Here is a 25,069-nt window from a genome sequence, read left to right as displayed (position 1 = left end):
TGAGTCCGCACCATACTTCCCCTACCTGGCTATGACATACGTATCACCTCTTTTTATAAATTTTTTGGTTGTTGTGTCACTTTCGTAACACTGTGGATAATTATTTAGATTACTTATTATACTGCCAGATCCCCAGAATGGAAAACAGGGATACCGCTCAAAGAGTAGCCACTGACATCACTGTCCATATATGGACAGTGACACCAGGGCTTTCTCCTGCTCTGGCTGGGGATTGCGCTCCTAGAAGGAGTCCCAATGGCGCTATCTACAGGGGGGTAGCGCTATCTTCAAGGGGTTGTGGCACTATCAACATGGACACTGTGGCACTATATAAAGGGGCACTATCTACATGGGCACTGTATACAGGGGCACTGTGCCACTATCTACAAGGGCACTGGCACTAGGGGTAGCTTTGGGGGCATTATACTGTGTAAGTGCAGCTATGGGACATTATAGTGTATGGGGGCAGCTATGGGGCATTATGCTGTATGGGGGCATTACGCTGTATCGGGGCAGCTATTGGACATTATACTATATGGGGCAGTTATGAGGGCATTATTATGTATGGGGACATCTGTGTGGGCATTATACTGTATGTGGGCATCTGTGTGGGCACAATACCACGTTCAAATTCAGTGAGCTGTTAAGGCCTAATTCACACGAGCGCGGTCTGTTTGTCTGCCGCATCTCCGCGGAACTACTGTCCCATACTGAAAACATGATTACAGTACGGGACAGTTTTCCCGCAGCGAGGCAGTGACACCTAGCGTCATAGATAAATATGATGCTAGGAGCCCGGCTCCCTACAGTGTGTTCGGTCCGGGAAATGCGGCCGACATACAGACCGTATATCACGGACCGAACACGCTCGTGTAAATTAGGCCTTAGAATGACACATTCTTTCACAAGTGTTGTGGAAGCCGACGGCATGTCTAGGGGCTAAATTTTATACACCTGTGAAAATGGGACTGAATAAAACACCCATTGAATGATTCAATGATTAAAAGGTGTGTCCCAATACTTTTGTCTATAAAGTGCATGTCTTGGTTTACGAAAATATATATATTTTTTTACAGTACTTAAAATTAAAGGCTGCTATGCTTTTTAGAACCACAAAAAGTATAAACTAAAGTATATGTTTTACAATTGAAGTCAATAGCAGACATATCCAAACATATAGGTATAGATTGCAGACATTGCACTGTATACTTTTGGGTCCTTCTAAGGCTGCGTTCACATCTGTGTTGGGATTCCGTTCTTGTGTTCTGTCTGAGCTTTCCGTCAGGGAAACCCATGAACGGAATCCAAACTGAAACAAACGGAAACCATAGGTTTACGTTTGCATCATCATTGATTTCAATGGTGACGGATCCGGAGCAAATGGTTTCCGTTTGACCCCAATTTATGACCCCACGTCGTTTAAAAAGAATAAAATAAAAATAATTGGAAAGAACGATGTGGGGTTCCCCCATTTTTATAACCAGCCAGATATAACATAGCAGCAGCAGGCTAGCATTACCAGGGTGGGAAGGGCTACTGTTTTTGGCCTTTCCCAGCCTAATAATACCAGCCTGCGGCTGTGCCAGTGCCCGACCATCACTACAGATGGTCGGGTACTGGATCGTACCCGGCTCTTCCCGGTACCCCTGGTGGCGGTGGGTATAGGGGTAATAATCGGGGTTAGTGTGAGCCTATTCATGTCTAATATATAAGTCCCACCTTAGTAATGGACGCTATCAATCAGCCAGCGGCCATTACTAAGGTGGTAGTAATAAAGTTTAGAAAAATACAAAGACATAGGAAAAATATTTTATTGAAATAATTATCCCACACACAACCCTCGTTATCCATTTTATTGAGAATAAAAAAGCGCCGTCATCGAAGTACTCCTCGAATCCAACGTAGTCCAACAACCGAACTTGTAAAAAAACACAAACAAACAAAAATAATTAGTAACACATAAAAAAGCAAAACAATTCTTATACTTTCCTGGGTCCAGCGCTGGAGCCGCAATGTCAGCGAGCTGAGTCCTAAATCTAATCCTATCATGTGTGATAGTGTCTGCTGAGCCACTGTATCTAATCCTATCATGTGTGATACTGTCTTCTGAGTCACTGTATCTAATCCCATCATGTGTGATACTGTCTTCTGGGCCTTATATCTAATCCTATCATGTGTAATACTGTCTGCTGAGCCACTGAATCTAATGCTATCATGTGTGATAATGTCTTCTAAACCACTGTATCTAATCCCATCATGTGGGATACTGTCTGCTGGGCCTTATATCTAATCCTATCATGTGTAATACTGTCTGCTGAGCCACTGTATTTAATCCTATCATGTGTGATACTGTCTGCTAAGCCACTGTATCTAATCCTATCCATAGCTATAGGGTCGTAGCTTGAGAAAGGCTCCAGTGGACGGAGCTGAAACGTCGTACGGGCAATAAAATACCCATTTTTTCCACTTGAACCTTGGAGTTGCTGCTTATTCTTCGATCTGTATATACTTGGAACTTGGTCTGTTCCTCAGAGCTTGCACCCACACCCTGCCAGTGCTGCCTGACTTTGTATATACCTATAGGGTCTTAGTGCTATAGATATACTGTCTCATATATACACATATAAATACAAGCACACACATTTTTTTTAGGGGGGTTTATGTATTGGGGCTATTTCCCCTGACGTTTCAAGACCTTAGTGACGCCCCTGGCTGCTAGTGCTGCATCGTTGGGTCACTTAGGAGACCCAGCGATGCAGCTGAAAGTTGCGGCCGTCAGCCATGAGAAGTTTGGGGAGGGGGGGCCCAAGAAAAATCTTTGCATCTGGGCCCATGAGACTTTAGCTACGCCCCTGATCCAGTTATCCCCTGCATTACACTAATAACATATTCATCTGTTTAGGTGCAGATTTTTTAGGGCTAAGTAATGTAAGCGTTGACAGCGGGATGAGATAATTCCCATAGAACAATGGATTGTGCATTGATTTCAATCATAGTCGGCTTGTTTTTATTATAGAAGAAGAACATGTGAGAACTATGACAACTCCACATGTTGACATTTCTACTAACATTGCCAGATCAATGTGACTAAGCAGTTTTACCTTTTTAAGTCATTACTAAACCTGACTCAGATTTAGAGTAAAGGTGACGGCAGCATAGTACATGTTAGAGGCGATAATGTCTATGGAAATATTTATAAATGAGACTCCAGATAAAAATAATCCTATAGTGAAGCAGTGAAAGAATGATACAATGTAATGTTTAGGAATCCATGCATTGGACATATTTTATACTTTCTTATATATCTGTGGAGGATTGAAATTGGGTAAGGAGAGGGTAGGTGTGAGGTGGCCCAGTTTAAAAACCAAGCTCGTCACCAGTGAGCCTTTTGATAATATTACAATAGCCTGCCCATTCACCAATTCAATTTCTACAATTGTGGTTTTGAAGGGGTTGTTGTTAAATAAATTGTGTTTCTAGTTTCCTTAACCCCTTCCCCCTGCTTGTATTCTGGGCCCTAATGACGAAGCAATTTTTATAGTTTTTCCATCGTCACATTCTAGGAGCTTTAACTTTTTTATTTTTGCGTCGACATAGCTGTATAAGGTCTTGTGGGGAACAAGTTGTATTTTTTAATAGCACCATTTTGGGGTACATAGTATTTATTGATTAACTTTTTTATTAACTTTTTTGGGGGGGAATAGAAAAAAATCCGAAATTTCACCACTCTTTTTTGCATCCTAAATCTACCGTTTACTGTGAGGTATAAATAACACAATAACTTTATTCAACGGGTTGTTACGATAGCAACGATACCAAATTTGTATAGATTTTGTATCTTTTACACAGTAAAAACACTTTTTTTTTTTTTCACAATTATTTGTTTTTGTCTCCATATTTGAAGAGACATAACTTTTTTAATTTTTTTGCCGATGCAGTTGTATGAGGGCTTTATTTTTCTGGGACGACTTGTAGTTTTTATTGGTACCATTTTGGAGTAAATGCAACTTTTTGATCACTTTTTATCACATTTTTTTTTAAGTCAGGATTCACAGAAAATGGCAATTTTTCCATTGTGTTTTATGTTATTTTTTACAGCATTCACCGTGCAGGTTAAATAATGTAATAGCTTTATAGTCGGGGTAGTTACGGAGGCGGCAATACCAAATATGTGTACTTTTTTGCTTTATATTGTTTTTTTATTAGTAAAGCATTGTACTATTGGGTTTTTCATTTTTTTTTTATTAACTTTATTAAACTTTTTTACTAGTCCCACTAGGGGACTTCACTATGCGATTATCCGATCACTTTTATAATACACTGCAATACTTTTGTATTGCAGTGTATTACTGCCTGTCCGTTTAAAACGGACAGGCATCCGCTAGGCCGTGCCTCTGGCATGACCTAGCAGGCATTTACTACAGGCAGACCTGGGGGCCTTTATTAGGCCCCCGGCTGCCATCGGAGACACAGACACTTGGCAATCTTATCGCCGGGTGTCAGTGGGATGAGAGGGAGCTCCCTCCCTCTCTTCAAAACCACTCAGATGCGGCGCTCGCTATTGAGCGCCGCATCTGAGGGGTTAAACGGGTGAGATCGATACTAATATCGATCTCACCTGTTCGAGCAGGGATGCCCCCAGCGCTCAGCTACCTCTGGTAGCTGAGAGCAGGGACATTTAACAGCTCCCTGCTCTGTTTATTTATTCTGATGCAGCACCGTGAAAAGGCTACTGCATCGGAATAAAGCCCATTAGTGGCCGCCGTGAAAAGGCTTATCGGCGGTTATTAAGGGGTTAAAGGGTTTGTCCCACGAATACAACCCTTTTTGACCCCTTGCCGCTGCAGTCACTTTTGACCTTCCTGACAGAGCCTCATTTTTCAAATCTGACATGTGTCACTTTATGTGGTAATAACTTTGAAATGCTTTATCTATCCAAGCGATTTCTGAGTTTGTTTTGTCATCACACTTTGTACTTTATGTTAGTGGTAAAATTTGGTCTGTGTTTATTTGTGAAAAACACCAAAATTTTATGAAAATATGGAAAAATTCGCATTTTACTCAATTTGAATATATCTGGTTGTAAGACAGATAGTAATGCCACACAAAATAGTGACTAGTTAAAACTTCCCATATGTCTACTTTACGTTGGCATAATTTTTTGAACGTTCTTTTATTTTTCTAGGACTTTATAAGGCTTATAACTTATAGCAGTTTTTCAAAACCAATTCTTTTAGGGACCAATTCAGTTTTGAAGTGGCTTTGAGTGGTCTATATATTAGAGACCCCCTATAAATCTCCCCGTTTAAAAAACTGCCCCCCTCAAAGTATTCAAAACGGCATTTTGGAAGATTCATAACCCTTTAGATATTTAACAGGAATAAAAGAAATTTGGAGGGGAAAATTGAAAATTTCATTTTTGTTTACAACACAATATTTATTAACCTGATTCTGCATTTTTTTTTAAATATCCCATATGTGGCCCTAGAGTGCTACTTCACTCAAACACAGGCCTCAGAATAGTAGACATTGTGGATATTGGGGCCTCCTTTTTTATTAGGATGTTTTCTACACACTACTATAGGTTCGAATAAGTTCCAAAACATAAGAACCCCCCCCCCCCAAAGACCACATTTTGGAAACTACACCTCTCAAGGAATTCCGGGGTGCAATAGGTATATCAGGGGCGTAACTAGGAAAGACTGGGCCCCATAGAAAACTTTTGACTGGGGGCCCCCCCTCCCCTGGGTATCACCCAACCCCCTTGTAGATCGTGCCTCCCTATAGATTCCGCCACATAGCCCCCTATAGATAGCACCATACAGCCCCTTGTAGATAACATCATACAGCCCCCTTGTAGATAATGCCATACAGCCCTCCCCTATAGATAACGCCATACAGCCCTCCCCTATAGATAACGCCATACAGCCCTCCCCCTGTAGATAACGCCATACAGTCCTCCCCTGTAGATAACGCCATACAGCCCTCCCCCTGTAGATAATGCCATACAACCCTCCCCTGTAGATAACGCCATACAGCCCTAAACCCCTCCCCTGTGGGTAACGCCATGCAGTCCCCAACCCCCCCCCCAAAAAAAACAGCCTATAGTTTGTCCTACAAAAGACATGTATCCCCTATCCACAGGATAGGGGATACATGTGTGATCGCTGGCAGCAATAAGGAGAACGGGGGACCGAAAGTCCCCCAAAGTTCTTCCATGACAAATCTCAGACTTCCGGGGTCTGCGCAGTTCAATAAAAATGAAAGGAGCGCTGGTCACGCATGCGCACAAGCGCGACCAGTGCACAATTCATTTCTATGGAGCTGCCGACACAGACCCCGGAAGTCCGAGGTCTGTCATGGAGAACTTCGAGGGACTTTCGGTCCCCTGTTCTCCTTATCGTTGGGCGTCCCAGCGATCCCACATGTATCCCCTATCCTGTTTGAAGGAACAAGTATTAATTGTGGAAGGGGAAAGAAGGGAAAGACTTGTGGTTCAATTGAACAATTGAAAAAAAATATATATATATTTATACACAAATAATATGAATATTTTAAATTATCCAATGCAGGTCCAATTGTATTGTAGTGCAGATGACCCCCAATCCTACATTATTAAAGGACACAATTTTCCTCAGAAATGGTATGTTATTCAATGTTGCTATCTGGCAGTGAATTAGTGTAAAACAACCAATAAATATTTCTGTCAAGAGTATCGGTGCAGGTTGCAAGGGAAGATAGTGTCAATGTCTGAATGTCTCCCTTTTATATTAGTTGAAACATGCTTAGACCCTTATTTGTGTCTATGTTATTATAGACACAAAGTGACATTGAGTTACAGAGTTTTAGGTCATGTCAAATTAAGCAGCCTGCTCCCTTGTATAGGAGCTGTAGCAGCTGTGAGCACGAAAAACGCACTGACTTAGTTATCAGCGCCGTCGCCGTGCTGCAGACACTGAGTGAAATGTCAAATCCTTCACACTGCCGAGGACGGGAGGAGCGACAGGCAGCAGGAGAATGAAGTTCCCGGGCTGTGTGAGTGATATGAACCGCTGACGGAATCCTGAGCCTCTCGTAGTGTGAGAGGTTCTCAGCTGTCAGTGATGCACGATCACCTGACAGTTTCTCTTGTTGCCCTTCAGTGGCGTCGCGCTGTAGCAGCCATAGCGGCTCGTGCCGGCGGGCGGCACGGGCCCCCTCATGCTGCGGGCCCCGTAGCAGCCGCTACGGCTGCTACAGCGGTAGTTACGCCACTGAGGTATATGTAAGCTGTGCTGAGTACATCAGGGCATAATATGGTGGTATAATAATGGGGTAAATAATAAAATTATCCATAAATGTGTGGTATGCTTTGAAGCAAACCCTTTTTGAACAGGCCAATGTCGCACTGATAAATGGTTTCGATTCTTATGCCCCTTTTGGAACACACTGCAGAGTGTGCTCCAAAAGGGGGAAAAGAATGGACACCATATAACAATGCGATACTGGCCTGTACCTAAAGGATTGCTTTAATGCGTACCACACACCTGTGGATTATTAATAAACATTTTTGGGACCTTTCCTTCTAAAGGTATGTTCACACGCCCTATTTACGGACGTAATTCAGGCGTTTTACACCTCGAAATAAGGCCGAAAAAACGGCTTCAAACCTTCTACACACATCTGCCCATTGAATTCAATGGGTCTTACGGTGTTCTGTGCAGACAGGCTTTTTTTTACGCGCCGCTGTCAAAAGACGGCGCGTAAAAAGACGCCCGCCTCAAAGAAGTGCATGTCACTTCTTGGGACGTAATTGGAGCCGTTTTTCATTGACTCCAATGAAAACCAGCTCCAATTCCGTCTGTAAAAGATGCCGACAAAAACGCGTGCACTTGTCAAAACGTCTCAAATTCAGGAGCTGTTTTCGCCTGAAAACAGCTCCGTAATTTCAGACGTAATTGGCCTTGCCGTGTGAACATACCCTTAGTATTTCAGAAAATTTTGCTAGGAAGTTGTTGCCCTAGTGTAATGCGAGTGCTCTCGCTTTCAGGTTCCCAAATATTAGGGCCTTGATAACCAGTTCTTGAAACTGAAGGAAAGTTCCCCCTCTGCACATAAGGCCTCATTTACACGAGCGTAATATACGCACGTGCGACGCGCGTGCTTTTCACGCGTGTCGTACGCACCTATATTACTCTATGGGGCAGTGCAGACGATGCGTGAAATTTGCGCAGTGCGTGTGCGTTGCGTAAAACTCACGACATGTTCTATAATCGTGCATTTTCCTTATATGCGCCCTATGGCTCCCCACTTCCCTGCCCCAACATACCACGGGCAACATCAGCACCACTATGCTGGCGAGGAACAACCTCCACAGCTCCAGGTCCAGCATAGTGGTGCTGAAATGCCGGCGTATTCGTCCCCGGGCCACCAGTACCAACACCTTTGAGTGTGTTGGAGGACTGAATATTTGACGCCAGAGTTGTTTTTGCTGCAGGGATGGCAACTCGCCGTCCTCTGTTTTTTGGATGTATATTAGACACCATGTTGGTGTTTTTGGGTTGAAGCAAAATGTTTGTGTTTTTGCAAAACACAGTATTAAAAAATTGGATGTTGATTGGTTAGATTTCGTGTGGTTTTTCATTGATACCCCTCAACACAATGTTTGTGCCACATTTCATTTGCCTATACACTCTCACACTTCTGGGCTTTGGGTCCAATGCATACACACGTGATATGAGGTTTTAGTTAATCAATCGGGGTTTGATATGGTTTGCAAGAGGTGCGAACGTTTAGGTGCTGTCATGGGCCCCGAGGCAAACTATGTACACTAGCAATTGGACTTTCCAAACTTTAGCCCACACAACATTCTATCTCCAGAAAGAAGGTTGCCAACTTGCAAAAGTCCTGCTCAAACCCCGACAGATGTAAGCTCGCAACCCGCGTCAAGACTCCTCTTGTTTTGCAAGTCCCTAACCCAACACAAACCCCTAAAAAAAGAAAAACCCCAGGCCACATGTGACGTGTGTAGGGAAGCCGACAAACAACAGAGAACCCTTCAAAGGTCATCACGCACCCACGGTGCGGCTCCAGATCGACACTCAAAATATGCCGCCAAAGTATCCCTCACGCGAAGGCCGGATGAGAGAGATCGGCCGAGAGGAAGAACCGGGACAGTGAGGCTGCTGCCTGCATGTGTAAGAATATATTCTGCATCAAAGGTAGCATCATTAATGCGGCAGAAGTTATGCAGCCCGACACACAATTCTATAACACGTGTCACATTCTGCATGGACAATGGCATTGTCGTCAGAAAGACACGCCACCTGCGCGACATAATGCCAAAGGCACATTTCACACATCGACGAGCTCGGCAGAGGCGGAGATTAAGGTGCTAAACCTGCTTCTCCTAGCAAGCAGGGGTTGGGCCAGCTGGCCTATTTGTAGGCGGGCTTGCCATGAATCCTCTCTGCGTTTTTGACGTGCGTGGCAAACGCTAGTCGTGCGCGCGTTTAAAACGCAACAACGCAACGTATACGCTGTCAAAACGCAATGCCAACGCGCGCAACACGCTGCGTTTTTTGCGCGCGCAAAACGCACACGCTCGTGTAAATGAGGCCTAAGGATGTTTTTTCATCCCCGCCATCTAGAGCCATAACGTTTTTATTTTTGCATCGAAGAAGCATTGTAAGGGCCTATTTTTTACGGATGGGGTTGTAGTTTTTATTGGTACGATTTTGGGGTAAATGGGACATTTTGATCACTTCTTATGACCACAAAAACAGCAATTCTGTCATTGTTTTCCTTTTTTTTGCGGCGTTCACCGCGCAGGACAAATAACATAATAGTTTTATATTTTATATTTTGAGTGATCATGGATGCAACCGATACCAAATATATATATAGTTTTTTTTTTATTTGTTTCATTTTAATAAGAGGCTTATGAGAAAAATGGCAATTTTTGGTTTTCGAACTTGAAACTTATATTTTATTTTCATAATTTTTACTTTATTTAGTCCCACTAGGGGACTTAAAGGCCTACTTATATAGTGCAATGTATTACAATTGTCAGTTTAAGGCTGGGTTCACACGACCAGTGGCGGATTATCATATGGGCGATTCGGGCGGCCGCCCGGGGCCCGAGGCTCCCAGGGGGCCCATGGCAGCCCGAACCGCACATCTTCCAAACCTATTCAGCGCGCTAGCGCTGCTAACTTCCGAAGATCAGGAGGGGAGGAGCAGGGAATTGGCCGGGAAAGGGGTAGGACACGCCTCCCTGACAAGTGCGCCATTGAGTAACAGAACAGCGACGGACGGCTGTTCTGTTACTCCAAAGCTGCAAGAGAAGAGAAGAGCCGGGCGGTCACCGGCGCTGAGGTTAGTTATCCTCCTACCCAACTGGTTCCCGACCGCTGGCTGTATTTTTACGGCCAGCGGTCAGGGATGGGTCCTTAAAACCGAAGCCATAGACTTTCTACGGCTCGGGTTTTAACTTGCTGCCCGCGCGATCGGGCAGCTGAATGTCGGGTCTCCGGCTGTCAGTGACTGCCGGGGACCCTGAGGAGAGGATAGAAGCAGCTTTCGCTGCTTCTGTCTTCTCCGATGTCTTCTTACACCGCGTTCAATGAACGCTGTGTATAGGAATAGAGACAGCAGCAGCGGCGCTGTCTCTATTCCTCCCGGTGATCATGTGACTGGTCACATGATCACCGGGTGCCGTTAGTGACAGACTGTTGCTGGGTCTAACTAGACCCAGCACAGCCCTATTAGTGACAATAGTCACTATGAGAGGGCTGATTTCCCCTGTAACTGGGGCCGCTGTGCAGCCCCAGTTACAGTGGAAAAACCTGGTGTAAAATAAAGAAAAAATATATATAAAGTTCCCCAAAGGTCTTCTTTGACCTTTGGGGGACAGACCATAGTAATAAAAAAATAGTAAAGTAAAGTGCAAAAAAAAAAGAAATAATAAATACACATAAAATACCCACCCCAAAATAAAAACGTTCCCCCCCCCCCCGCCAAACATTGTTGTAACGCTAGCGCTGACCCAATTACCCTAATATAGACATGTAATATATTAAAATTTACGGTAAACAATGACGATTACAAATAAAAGGTCTATTTTAGGGTAAAACTGTTATTACCAAAAAAAATAGCTGAAACGTAAAAAAGCTTATTTTTTTACTATTATTTTCAAACTTTATGAATAAAAATTCTAAAATAGCAATTGTCTACGGAAAAAACGTCGTAAAAATCACGTCGTTTTTTGTTTTTTTTTATAAAAATGTGTGTTTGGTGCAACTTGTAATTCCGTTTTATTAAAAAATATTTTCACTTTTTGAGATACAGCTGCTTTGTATCCTGTATCCGTCAGGTCAGCAGGACTGACGGGATCAGTGAAACGGGCCCTGCGCTAAATTCTAATCTTAGATGTGATAGATTTGAGGTGGATCCTGCGTGTCACTGATCCTGTCAGTCCTGCTGACCTGACGGATACAGGATACAAAGCAGCTGTATCTCAAAAAGTGAAAATATTTTTTAATGAAATCAATCAATCAATCACACACATACTTATATATATATATATATATATATATATATATATATAATTATAATATAAAGTTTTTAAATGTGTACATAACCTTGTGGCACTATATACAAGGGGGAGCGCTGTGTGCCACTATATACAAGGGGGAGCGCTGTGTGCCACTATATACAAGGGGGAGCGCTGTGTGCCACTATATACAAGGGGGAGCGCTGTGTGCCACTATATACAAGGGGGAGCGCTGTGTGCCACTATATACAAGGGGGAGCGCTGTGTGCCACTATATACAAGGGGGAGCGCTGTGTGCCACTATATACAAGGGGGAGCGCTGTGTGCCACTATATACAAGGGGGAGCGCTGTGTGCCACTATATACAAGGGGGGGCTGTGTAGTGCTATCCACAGTGGTATGTGTGTGGCGCTCTTTATAGGGGGGGCTTTTTGGTGCTATTTACAAGGGGGAGGGCTGTGTGGCGCTCTCTACAGGGGGGCTGTTTGGCACTATCTATAGGGGGCTGTGTGTAACGCTCTCTATGGGGGGGGATGTGATATATAGAGGGGGCTGTGTATGGCGATATCTATGGGGGTGTGTAATATCTACAGGGGCTGTGTGTGGCACTATGTACAGGGGGCTGTGTGTATGTGGTGTTTTACAGTGTGTGGTATTATTATATTCAGGCGCAGTGTTTGGTGCTATTATATTTAGGGGTACAGTATGTGGCACCATGATAACTTTATTTTCGTTTATAGGTGTGGAAATGTTGGAAAAGTGAGCAGACGTCTGAGTGGCAAATTCTGCAGAAATGAGTCATGGCCGGGAGAAGTCGTCATGAGCGCTGGACCGGATGGAGAAGAAAAGAGGAAAAAAACTACTAGAATCTGAGACGTCGTCACCTGTGAGTCACTAGATTTATAGAGAATCTGTCACCTCTCCTGACATTTTTATTATAGGAATCCTTGTATTTCACAAAAAGTCTTTCTGCAGTCCAGGACTGATAGACAATTCCCCTTGTCAGGAGGTTGTGTCCCTGCACAGTGTGATACTGTCAGTATGTAGGGACACCGCGCTGTGACAAGGGAAGTCGTAACACTGTTAATGCTTGCCCAAAAAGGTAGTGTTAAAAATAGTTACGGCGCGGCAGGGCGGCGGTGAGGAAGGGGGGCCCAAGTTTGGGTAACAGCCCAGGGCCCATGGTCTACTTAATCCGCCACTGCACACGACCACATTAACGTCCGTAATGGACGGAACGTATTTCGGCCGCAAGTCCCGGACCGAACTCAGTGCAGGGAGCGGGCTCCTAGCATCATAGTTATGTACGATCCTAGGAGTCCCTGCCTCGCTGCAGGACAACTGTCCCGTACTGTAATCATGTTTTCAGTACGGGACAGTAGTTCCACGGAGAGGCAGGGACTCCTAGCATTGTACATAAGTATGATGCTAGGAGCCCGGCTCCCTGCACTGAGTTCGGTCCGGGATTTCCGGCCGAAATACGTCCGTCCATTACGGACGTTAATGTGGTCGTGTGAACCCAGCCTTAGGGCAGATACACACGAACGTTGCGTTTTTGCGCGCGCAAACAACGCTGCGTTTTGCGCGCGCAAAAACCATTTGACAGCTGCGTGTGTCATCCGTGTCTGATGCGCGGCTGCGTGATTTTCGCGCAGCCGCCATCATAGAGATGAGGCTAGTCGACGGCCGTCACTGTCCAAGGTGCTGAAAGAGCTAACTCTTTCAGCACCCTCGACAGTGAATGCCGAACACAATATCGCAAAACCTGTAGAAAAAAAAGAAAAAGTTCGTACTTACCGAGAACTTCCCGGACGCGTCCTTGGTGACGCGCCTCTCTTGACATCGGGCCCCACCTCCCTGGATGACGCGCCAGTCCATGTGACCGCTGCAGCCTGTGCTTGGCCTGTGATTGGCTGGAGCTGTCACTTGGACTTAATTGTCATCCCGGGAGGTCAGACTGGAGGAAGAAGCCGGGAGTTAGCGGTAAGTCAGAACTTCGTTTTTTTTTTCTACAGGTTCATGTATATTGGGATCGGAAGTCACGGTCCATGGTGCTGAAACAGTTTAACTGTTTCAGCACCCTGGACAGTGACTATCTCCTGACGTCGCGTACCGATAATTTTTTTGCCGGGTTCGGCCAAAACGAGTTCGGCCGAACCCGGTGAATTTCGGTTCGCTTGTCCGGCTTCGCTCATCGCAAAGACACTCCGTTTGGATGTTCGGAACCAGAAAAGCACGTGGTGCTTTTCTGTTTTCATTCATCCTTTTCACTGCTGTTGCGCGAATCACGCTCGTCCCACGGAAGTGCTTCCATGTGGTGCGCGTGATTTTCACGCACCCATTGACTTCAATGGGTGCGTGATGCGCGAAATACGCAGAGTTATTGAACCTGTCGCGCTTTTGGCGCAGCAGACAAACGCTGCGCAAAAAGCACGGACTGTCTGTACTGCCCCATAGACTTGTATTGGTCCATGCGTGCCGCGTGAAAACCACGCGGCCCGCACGGACCGAATACACGCTTGTGTGAATCCCCCCTTACACTGACAGACAGCCTATTAGGCCCTGAGGGGGGTGAGATCTACCAACCGCAGATGCCTCAGTCACTAATGACCGTGGCATCTATGGGGTTAAACAACCAGGATCCAATCCCGACAATTGCAGCAGACTGTCAGCGATATACAGCTATAATTTCACACCAGTTTCTGTTATAAATTATGGTAAGAATTTGTCAGGCCGCGTAAGACCCCTCCTTTCACTTCTCTGCCCGCTTTTTGATAAAGTGCTGTGAGCAGCGCAACTGCTGCAAAAGTCTCTATTTATTTTACAGAATTGGCGCCTTTTGCTGCATGTGTGCCCTTTCTATGCCAGAAAACCGGTGTAGAACGATTAATAAATTCCCTCATTGTTACTCTGGGATTTGACATAAAACATTTCCCTAGGCTGTAGATAAGGGAATGTACGCTATAAGGCTGGGTTCACACACCCTATTTACGGACGTAATTCGGGCGTTTTAGCCTCGAATTACGTCCGAAAATACGGCTCCAAAGCGCCGGCAAACATCTGCCCATTCATTTGAATGGGCTTTACGATGTTCTGTGCCGACTGTCATTTTTTTTACGCGCCGCTGTCAAAAGACGGTGCGTAAAAAAGACGCCTGCGTCAAAGAAGTGCCTGTCACTTCTTGGGACGTAATTGGAGCCGTTTTCCATTGACTCCATCGAAAAACAGCTCCAATTACGTCCGTAATGTACGCAGCGAAAAGCGCCTGCAACATGCCATTACGTCTTAAATTCAAGAGCGGTTTTCTCCTGAAAACAGCTCCGTAATTTCAGCCGTAACGGAGGCTGCCGTGTGAACATACCCTAACATTATCAAGGCGTATGTTCACTTTCAAGGCCAGTGGCAGTGCCTGTCGAATAGGAATGAGACTGAACTCTTCACATTACCATGTATATAATCCTTTGGAAGTTAAATATTTACTTACACATATTATGCAACATTCAGTAATTATTCAACAATAATCACATTGATTTTTGTTTTTATCTGTGACACAAAGAGTTAAGTTCCCTTTCCCTCCAACCCAGAGGGGGAGGGGAGACAAGTGCAGGGTTTATTGTGGTGCACACGGAAACTGCCTCACACTAGCCACTATAGGAATAGACTGTGAATTCCCCGGATCCAGCAATCGGTCTCGTAAGGTAAATCACCTGTTATTTGGTTCTTAGATATTAATCTCCTGATATTACACTTAGTGCATCCTTTTTATTGGAACTCCATGATGGAAATTCATCTGTGAAATCCTATAATAATGTTTAATTGTCTCCTCCTATGAGGTAGAATGTGCTGCCAATGAATGAGTGCTTATATACTTATTAATAGATGGCACAATAGGGCATGTGCTGGAGGAACAGGGATAGGGGTTGTAAGTGACTGTGGGGGGTTTTCATGTGGATTGTTTCATGAAGCACCACCAATGTATTTGACTTTTGCACATCCATATACAATGTAGAAGGCTCCATGAAGTAAAATCTCACTCAAAGGCTCTTTGCACACAGCTGTAGCAAGTGCCAAGGGCAGAATCTGGTGCCATCCTGTGAAAGCTTATTACTTTGAGGATTGCTTTCCTCATCACAGCGGCGTAGCTAGGTTCTCCAGCACCCGGGGCCTGTATATAGTGTCCAACATATAGCCCACCCCTGTAGATAGTGCCCTAAATATATCTCACCCTATAAATAGTAGGCCGTTCATCGCCTACGGTGCAGGAGGGGGTGGTTGCCCCCACCCTAGCTACGCCCCTGCTCGTGGCTATATAATATAATGTGCGGAGCCATAATACAGCTCTGTGCAAAGGGCATTACAGGAGTAACCAAGCTGAATTTGTAAGGGTCTATTCACACGGTGCACTCAAATAGCGTTTTCAAAACACATGATTTTGAATACAAAGTACGAATAAGGTTCTAATTTGACTGTCTTTTAGGCTCTGTGCACATCATGATTTTGCAATATGTTAAACGTATACCTGTGACGTATGCTACACCGTGACGTATGTCACCCTTAGGCTCCCATGTTAAACTTATACCACGTGGTATACTTTCAAGAGCCATAACGCCATAATTTTTATAATTATTTTTTCAACTACATGGCCGTATAAGGGCTTGGTTTTTAGCGGACCGAGTTGTGGTTCTTATTTGAACCGTTTTTTAATGTAACCTATAATGTACTGGAAAAAAAATTTCGGGCTTTGATTTTACAGCGTTCACGGATTTTATAACTTGCAGTAAAAATAACATGTTAACTTTTTTAGCGGGGTGAGCTGTCGTTTTTGGGTGCATGTGACTTTGATCACTTTATTTTTTGGAGAGTAGCTCTGGCGTTTTTTGGGTTTTTTTTCATTGTTCCGTGCAGATAAATAACAACATTTACATTGTATTAGTTCGTACTTTTACGAATGCGGCGATACCAATTAATTTTTTTTTTGTTTTTTTTTTATCGTCTTTGTCATTTTTTTTAATACTGTTAAAAATGTTTTTTGTTTTTTTTTTGTCTCAATACGCGGACTTAAACATGCGACCGGCAATACTACAATTGCTGTTTATTGTGCAATTGACAGGCTACTAAGTGGCGGTATCTAAGCGGAAAAAGGACTGTACCCAGAGCATGCCGCATTTTGCCAAAAAAACTTCCTAACCCTTAGGCTGGGTTCACACGACCTATTTTCAGGCGTAAACGAGGCGTATTATGCCTCGTTTTACATCTGAAAATAGGGCTACAATACGTCGGCAAACATCTGCCCATTCATTTGAATAGGTTTGCAGACAACATGTCATTTACGCGTCGTCGTTTGACTGCCTCGTCAAAGAAGTGCAGGACATTTCTTTGGACATAATTTGAGCCGTTTTTCATTTAATTCAATGAAGAACAGCTCACAATTACGGCTGTCAAAGACACCTCGCAAAATGCGAGGACGAGCAATTACGTCTGAAATTACGGAGCTGTTTCTCCTGAAAACAGCTCTGTAATTTCAGACGTAAATGCAGTTTACGTATGCACATACCCTTAAAAACACAGTTAAAACGCCAAAAAACGAAATGCTGTGTTTGTAGACTTTCTTATAATTTAATATATAGACTCCCAGCGAACATCAGGCAGCAGCATTTTAGACAAAAAAAAAAAGATCACTAAATGCTGCGTGAAACCTGCCTAATGGAATTGTCCCCAGATGGAAAACTAGAGTCGGAAAGAGTGGTCTCACAAAGACATCCCCTGGGCATGTGCCCCTTTAGGGTAGGGATGTCATAGGGAGGTCCATCCTCTATGAGCCACAGTAGAATCGAATCCGCTCCTAAAGAGTGGCTCTAGCTCTGGTGGGCTTAAAGAGGACCTACTATATGAATGAGAAACTGCAGCTCTCAGGTTTCCAAAAATGTGTTAGTCTTTATTCACCAAGCAATAAAACTGGCAACGTTTCCACCCATGTTGTTTCTTTATCAAGCATGGGCGTTTGTCATCCAACATGGGTTGAAAGGTTGCAAGTGTGTTTGTTTGGTGATTAAAGACCAACACCTATTTGGAAACCTGAGTGCTGCAGTTTTTCTCATTTATATTGTATAGAAGTTGTCCCTCTGGACCTTGGACGTGTATTCTGCGTGCACCATCCCTTGCTGGGATATTGGCCTTTCTCCTCTGGGATATCTTTTTTGGTCGTGCTGCTGATTTCTTGAGACTTGGGGTATGTTCACACGCAGTGACCAAAAACGTCTGAAAATATGGAGCTGTTTTCAGGCGAAAACCGCTCCTGATTCTCAGACGTCTTTGTAGCAACTCGCGTATTTTACGGACGTTATTGGAGCTGTTTTTCAATGAAAAACTGCTCCAAAAACATCCCAAGTAGTGACATGCACTTATTTTTCGCGGGCTCAGGAGCCACATGTGGCTCGCAACCCCCGCTGTGTGGCTCGCCATAGAAACCATGAGTTATAACCATATGCTCTTACTACAATATGACATCCACATTATCAATATTACAGACATATACTTTTCCCAGAAAAGTGTCAATTTGGGCAGTGGAAACGGAAATATTTATCTGCAAATTGAAATTTCGGGATTTTGTTTCTCTATGTTTAATGTTAAAATTTTTTACTTAATGTGGCTCCTGGCCATCACTCAAAATTAAATGTTGCTCACACGGTATAAAAGGTTGGGGCTCATAGAGTTAAATGTTCAGTACCTGCGCAGAAGTGGATGCAGTGAACATAACTAGACAGATAAGGCTGGGTTCACACAACCATGTTACGTCCGTAATGGACGGAACGTGTTTCGGCCGCAAGTCCCGGACCGAACACACTGCAGGGAGCCGGTCTCCTAGCATCATAGTTATGTACGACGCTAGGAGTCCCTGCCTCGCTGCAGGACAACTGTCCCGTACTGTAATCATGTTTTCAGTACGGGACAGAAGTTCCACGGAGAGGCAGGGACTCATAGCGTCGTACATAACTATGATGCTAGGAGCCCGGCTCCCTGCACTGTGTTCGGTCCGGGACTTGCGGCCGAAATACGTTCCGTCCTTTACGGACGTAACATGCTCGTGTGAACCCAGCCTAACAGTGATAACAAACTACGGTTAAAACATATCTTGAATATGGAATTCAGTTTTGGGCTCCACATTGTAAAAAGGATATAGGAGAACCGGAGAGGGTTTAACCCCTTCACGCAAAATCACATAACTGTACGTGATGAGGGTTAAGGGGAAGTATGGAGCAAGCTCATGGGCTGAGCTGGCTCCATACACAGCGGGTGACGGCTGTTACACGCAGCCGACACCTACCTGCAATGAGTGGAATCAAAGTTCACTTTGATTCTGCCCGTTTAACACTTTAAATGCCGCGATCAACGGCGACCGCTGCATTTAAAGTGTTAGAATCAGGGGGCGCCCCCTCAAACACGCGATCACGCCCCCCCACTGTACGATCGGTCGGTTAGAACGATTGCTATGGCAGCCTGGGGGCCGAACAAAAGCCCCCAGGTCCGCTATCTTTGTACTCCTTTGAAGCGCTGCCTCCGGCAGGGCTTCAAAGGAGACTGTCAGAATCACGATATACTGCTATACATTAGTGTTGCAGTATATCATGCAAGCGAACCGAACGAACGATCGCTGCTTCAAGTCTCCTAGGGGAACTAATAAAAAAAAAAAAGTAAAAAACTGTTGAATAAAGATTTTTGTTATGTTCCAAAAACAATAAAGCATTAAAAGTAAAAGAAAAAAAAAAACCCTTTTCACATTTTTCCCCTAAATCAATGTTAAAATTTTTTTTTAAGTTAACATAACTGGTATCGCTGCGTTCGTAAAAGTCTGAACTATCACAATATAGTGTTGTTTAACCCGCTCGGTGAATGCTGTAAAAAAATTTTTTTTTTATATATATATATATATATATATATATATATGTGTGTGTGTATATATATATATATACACACACACACACACACACACACACACACACACACACACACACACACACACACACACACACACACACACACACACACACACACAAGGAAATAAGTATTTGATCCCTTGCTGATTTTGTAAGTTTGCCCACTGTCAAAGACATGAACAGTCTAGAATTTTTAGGCTAGGTCAATTTTACCAGTGAGAGAGATTATATTTTAAAAAAAAACTGAAAATCACATTGTCAAAATTATATATATTTATTTGCATTGTGCACAGAGAAATAAGTATTTGATCCCCTACCAACCATTAAGAGTTCAGCCTCCTCCAGACCAGTTACACGCTCCAAATCAACTTGGTGCCTGCAGTAAAGACAGCTGTCTTACATGGTCACCTGTATAAAAGACTCCTGTCCACAGACTCAATGAATCAGTCTGACTCTAAGGGGGGATTCACACGAGCGTGTATTCGGTCCGTGCGGGCCGCGTGGTTTTCACGCGGCACGCATGGACCAATACAAGTCTATGGGGCAGTACAGACAGTCCGTGCTTTTTGCGCAGCGTTTGTCTGCTGCGCAAAAAGCGCGACAGGTTCAATAACTCTGCGTATTTCGCGCATCACGCACCCATTGAAGTCAATGGGTGCGTGAAAATCACGCGCACCACACGGAAGCACTTCCGAGGGACGAGCGTGATTCGCGCAACAGCAGTGAAAAGGATGAATGAAAACCGAAAAGCACCACGTGCTTTTCTGTTTCCGAACATCCAAACGGAGTGTCTTTGCGATTAGCGAAGCCGGACAAGCGTACCGAACTTCACCGGGTTCGGCCAAAGTCGTTTTGGCCGATCCCGGCAAAAAAATTATCGGTACGCGACGTCAGGAGATAGTCACTGTCCATGGTGCTGAAAGAGTTAAACTGTTTCAGCACCATGGACAGTGACTTGCGATCCCAAAATACATTAACCTGTAAAAAAAAACGAAGTTCTAACTTACCGATTACTCCTGTCTCCTTCCTGCAGTCCGACCTCCCGGGATGACACTTCAGTTCAAGTGACAGCTCCAGCCAATCACAGGCCAAGCACAGGCTGCAGCCAATCACAGGCTGCAGCGGTCACTTGGACTGCTGCGTCATCCAGGGAGGTGGGGCCCGATGTCAAGAGAGGCGCGTCACCAAGGACGCGTCACCAAGGACGCGTCACCAAGGCAACGGCCGGGAAGTTCTCGGTAAGTAGGAACTTTATCTTTTTTTTTTACAGGTTTTTCGCTGTTGTGTTCGGCATTCACTGTCGAGGGTGCTGAAAGATTTAGCTCTTTCAGCACCTTGGACAGTGACGGGCGTTGACAAGCCTCATCTCTATGATGCCGGCTGCGCGAAAATCACGCAGCCGCGCATCAGACACGCATGACACACGCAGCTGTCAAATGGTTTTTGCGCTTGCAAAACGCTGCGTTGTTTGCGCGCGCAAAAACGCAACGTTCGTGTGAATCTCCCCTAACCTCTACAACATGGGCAAGACCAAAGAGCTTTCTAAGGATGTCAGGGACAAGATCATAGACCTGCACAAGGCTGGAATGGGCTACAAAACCATAAGTAAGACGCTGGGTGAGAAGGAGACAACTGTTGGTGCAATAGTAAGAAAATGGAATCGACATCGATCTGGGGCTCCATGCAAAATCTCACCTCGTGGGGTATCTTTGATCCTGAGGAAGGTGAGAACTTAGCCGAAAACTACACGGGGAGAACTTGTTAATGATCTCAAGGCAGCTGGGACCACAGTCACCAAGAAAACCATTGGTAACACATTACGCCGTAATGGATTAAAATCCTGCAGTGCCCGCAAGGTCCCCCTGCTAAAGAAGGCACATGTACATGCTCGTCTGAAGTTTGCAAATGAACATCTGGATGATTCTGAGAGTCATTGGGAGAAGGTGCTGTGGTCAGATGAGACTAAAATTGAGCTCTTTGGCATTAACGCAACTCGCCATGTTTGGAGGAAGAGAAATGCTGCCTATGACCCAAAAAACACCGTCCCCACTGTCAAGCATGGAGGTGGAAACATTATCTTTTGGGGGTGTTTCTCTGCTAAGGGCACAGGACTACTTCACCGCATCAATGGGAGAATGGATGGAGCCATGTACCGTCAAATCCTGAGTGACAACCTCCTTCCCTCCACCAGGACATAAAAAATGGCTCGTGGCTGGGTCTTCCGAAACATACAGCCAAGGCAACAAAGAAGTGGCTCAAAAAGAAGCACATTTAGGTCATGCAGTGGCCTAGCCAGTCTCCAGACCTTAATCCCATCGAAAACTTATGGAGGGAGCTGAAGATCCGAGTTGCCAAGCGACAGCCTCGAAATCTTAATGATTTACAGATGATCTACAAAGAGGAGTGGGCCAAAATTCCATCTAACATGTGTGCAAACCTCATCATCAACTACTAAAAATGTCTGACTGCTGTGCTTGCCAACAAGGGTTTTGCCACAAAGTATTAAGTCTTGTTTGCCAAAGGGATCAAATACTTATTTCTCTGTGCACAATGCAAATAAATATATATAATTTTGATAAATATATATAACTTTGATATAACTTTGATTTTCAGTTTTTTTTTAAATATAATCTATCTAATTAACCTAGCCTAAAAATTCTAGACTGTTCATGTCTTTGACAGTGGGCAAACTTACAAAATCAGCAAGGGATCAAATACTTATTTCCTTCACTGTATATATATAATATATCTCGATCAGTACAGCAAAATACAGGTTAACATCGGCTACAGCATATGCCCCAGAAATTGTTAGCCCTTATTCACATGACAGGGTTTCCCGGCCGGATGACGGCCGTTCATAAAACGGCCGTAACCCGTCTGCAGTAGGAACAATCGACCCCTAATGGGGCTATTCACACAACCGTTTTTTTTTTTTTTGACGGCCCGGGAAACCTGGCCTTCCAAAAATGGGACATGCCCTATTTTCGGCCGTTTACCCGGCCGCCCGGCTCCCATAGAAGTCTATGGGGCCGGGTAATACACGGCCATCACCGGAATGTGTCCCAAGTGATAGCCATGTATTCCGTCGCTCGCTCCCTCCTCACAGCGCAGAGTGCATGTGAGGAGGAGGAGTTTATGCCATTCGGACGAATGGCTGTACGCTGGAGGTAAGTTTATACACTGTGTGGCAGGGCCCGGTTGTACAGCAGGTGGAAGGGGGTGCTGCGCTGGCTCCCTTCACCTGCTTGTTTTAAAAGCGCCCTGGCCCGACGACACCTCCCGTGGACGATGGCGCCGCTAGCAGCTGCTACTACTGTAGCGACGCCACTATAGCAGAGCAGGGAGGTTTCTCCCGCTCTGCTATGTGCTAGCCCCACTTGAGCTCCCTGAAGGAGCGGAATCCCCGTGTGTTCAGGGATTCCGCTCCTGGACAGAGAGCTTGATGTCTGTCCATACCTGGACAGTGACATCAGGGGAAACTCCTGAAGCGGAATCCCCGAACGCTCTGTGACCGGGGATTCCACACCAGGCGAAGCCAGTAACGTTCAGTGTCCATAAATGGACACGGACGACAAGCTTTTCCTGAAGTGGAATCACCGGCCACATGGGGATTCCACTTCAGGAGTTGCCCCTGATGTCACTGTCCAGATATGCCCGGCCCGGAACGAATGCAAACCGGCCAGGAGAAACGGTCGATTTTATCGGCCGACACTCGGGCTCGGGCGGGACCAAAACCGGTTGCAGAGTAAAAAGATATCAATTGCAACAATATCAGACACATTTCAAGTTATCTCTTCAACTTTTGCAGCGTATGTTGTCTGTACATGGTACAAACTCCTGTATATATTAGGCTAGATTCACATGGGCGTTGCCCATCTCGGATGTGAAAAACTGCAGTTTTTCACGTCCGAGGTGCATCCGTGCTCTGCGCTACGGGACGCGATATCACGCATCTCCCATAGACTAGAGTCTATGGAGGGATGCGTGAAAAATTAGATGATGTCATATTTTCTCACGGACACTTCACACGGTCCGTTGAAACAACGGCCACATTGAATTGTATAGGTTCATGTGCCGTCACACGGACGTTTAACACATTCGTGTGAATAAGGCCTTCGAGAAAGAATTTGCAGCGGAAGGAAACTAATTATGACTAATCAGAATCAACATTACATCTTGCAACCTGTTTAAGGAAAATTAGATGTAAGGCCCCCTTTACACGGCGTGACCATAATCACGGGCAGTGATTACGGGCCAGCCGTGGGCAGTCATAATGGTTTCCGTTTGTCACCATTCCATCAGGTTTCTGTTTTTTTTACTGCATCAATAGCGCAGTTGACCGGCCTGTGCATGTCCCTTCTTGAGCTGTTTTTGGAGCCGTTTTTTTTTTTTTTTACTCTATAGAAAAACCGCTCCCAAAACGGCCGTAAAAAAACGCCACGAAAAATGCGAGTTTGCTTAAAAAACTTCTGAAAATCAGGAGCTGTTTTCCTTTGAAAACCGTTCCGTATTTTCAGACGTTTTGGATTGTGTGTACCCTTACACTGGTCCATTATCGGGCAAACGACTGTTCAAAGAACATACTTTCACTCATCTGCTGATCGTATTGTTTTAAAAATGTAAAATATCGTTGTCGGCAGCACATCTCCCTGATGAAGTATGGGGAGAAGCGATTGGCGTAACGAGCTCTCGTCTCCATACTAGAACCTTGTGAAAGGAGCGCCGATTGAGCCATCACCTTGATCGGCGCATGTTTACACGGCCCAGGACGGGCCATTTAAGAGGACTTTTACCCAGAGAAATAGGTGTGCGGCCATGTAAAAGATCCAAGGAATATCATGCAGTGTTAAATATTGCCCGTTCTGATGTTAATTGTAAGGATATATTAAATGTGCGCAATAGATTACTACTAATATTGTTCCAAAGTCAGTGGTGTAACGACCGCTGTAGCATCAATGGCAAGTCCTGAGGACACAGAATTGAATACAACGGTGAAGCAGGGAGCTGTCAGCTCCCTGATCAACCACTCGCCTCTTACGTCGGGGCAGGCTGGTGACGTTATCGCTCTGCGCCATGCGGCCTACTCATTTTACTACGTAGTACTGGAAAATTTTCACATGCCGCATCATAGGAAAGAGCATGTAATCCAGAATCAAGCATATCAATAAGCAAAGTACGTCCCTTAGTAATTAGTACGTTAGCGATAGAAGTCAGTTTTGTCTTAAAAAAAAAAATAAAAAAATATGGGTTACCCACAAAGGTTAAAAATGCAGATGACCATGTAGGCAACTTGTATAATTTCCTGATCTGATGCTAAGCTAATATGGTTATCCATAATAAGGGACGCACTCTTCAGTTGAACAAGTGTAGAATAGTGGAAAGAACTTTTCACATGTTATGTTAGTGAAATGGGATACACCCCACAACCAGTCTGCTATATATCTTAGGTGGGCATCTAATGAATATAATGTGAAGGAGGCTGACGCCAACATCATCCTCCAATCAATGGAGTTTCAGAAAATTACCATCTTTGTTAGATGGCAACGACCCTAATATGAAAGAGGAAAATATTTATATTGTGATAATAACAAAATATTGGTCA

At 44.6% G+C, this 25,069-nt stretch overlaps 1 protein-coding gene across 1 annotated transcript in view; it reads left to right on the top strand.

Moving 5' to 3' along the window:
* The first annotated feature begins 15,127 nt into the window (after nucleotides 1–15,127).
* Nucleotides 15,128–25,069, top strand: part of LOC142651005 (prostaglandin reductase 1-like) — a 45,834-nt gene continuing 35,892 nt past the window's right edge. Inside the window, exon 1 of the mRNA XM_075825655.1 lies at nucleotides 15,128–15,231. The gene's annotated coding sequence lies outside the window, so the exon portion shown is untranslated. The remainder of the gene's footprint in view (nucleotides 15,232–25,069) is intronic.

This window comes from Rhinoderma darwinii, chromosome 1 (genome assembly GCF_050947455.1).
Source record: "Rhinoderma darwinii isolate aRhiDar2 chromosome 1, aRhiDar2.hap1, whole genome shotgun sequence".
NCBI classification, from domain to species: Eukaryota; Metazoa; Chordata; class Amphibia; order Anura; family Rhinodermatidae; genus Rhinoderma; species Rhinoderma darwinii.
This window is presented reverse-complemented; position numbering and strand designations above follow the sequence as displayed.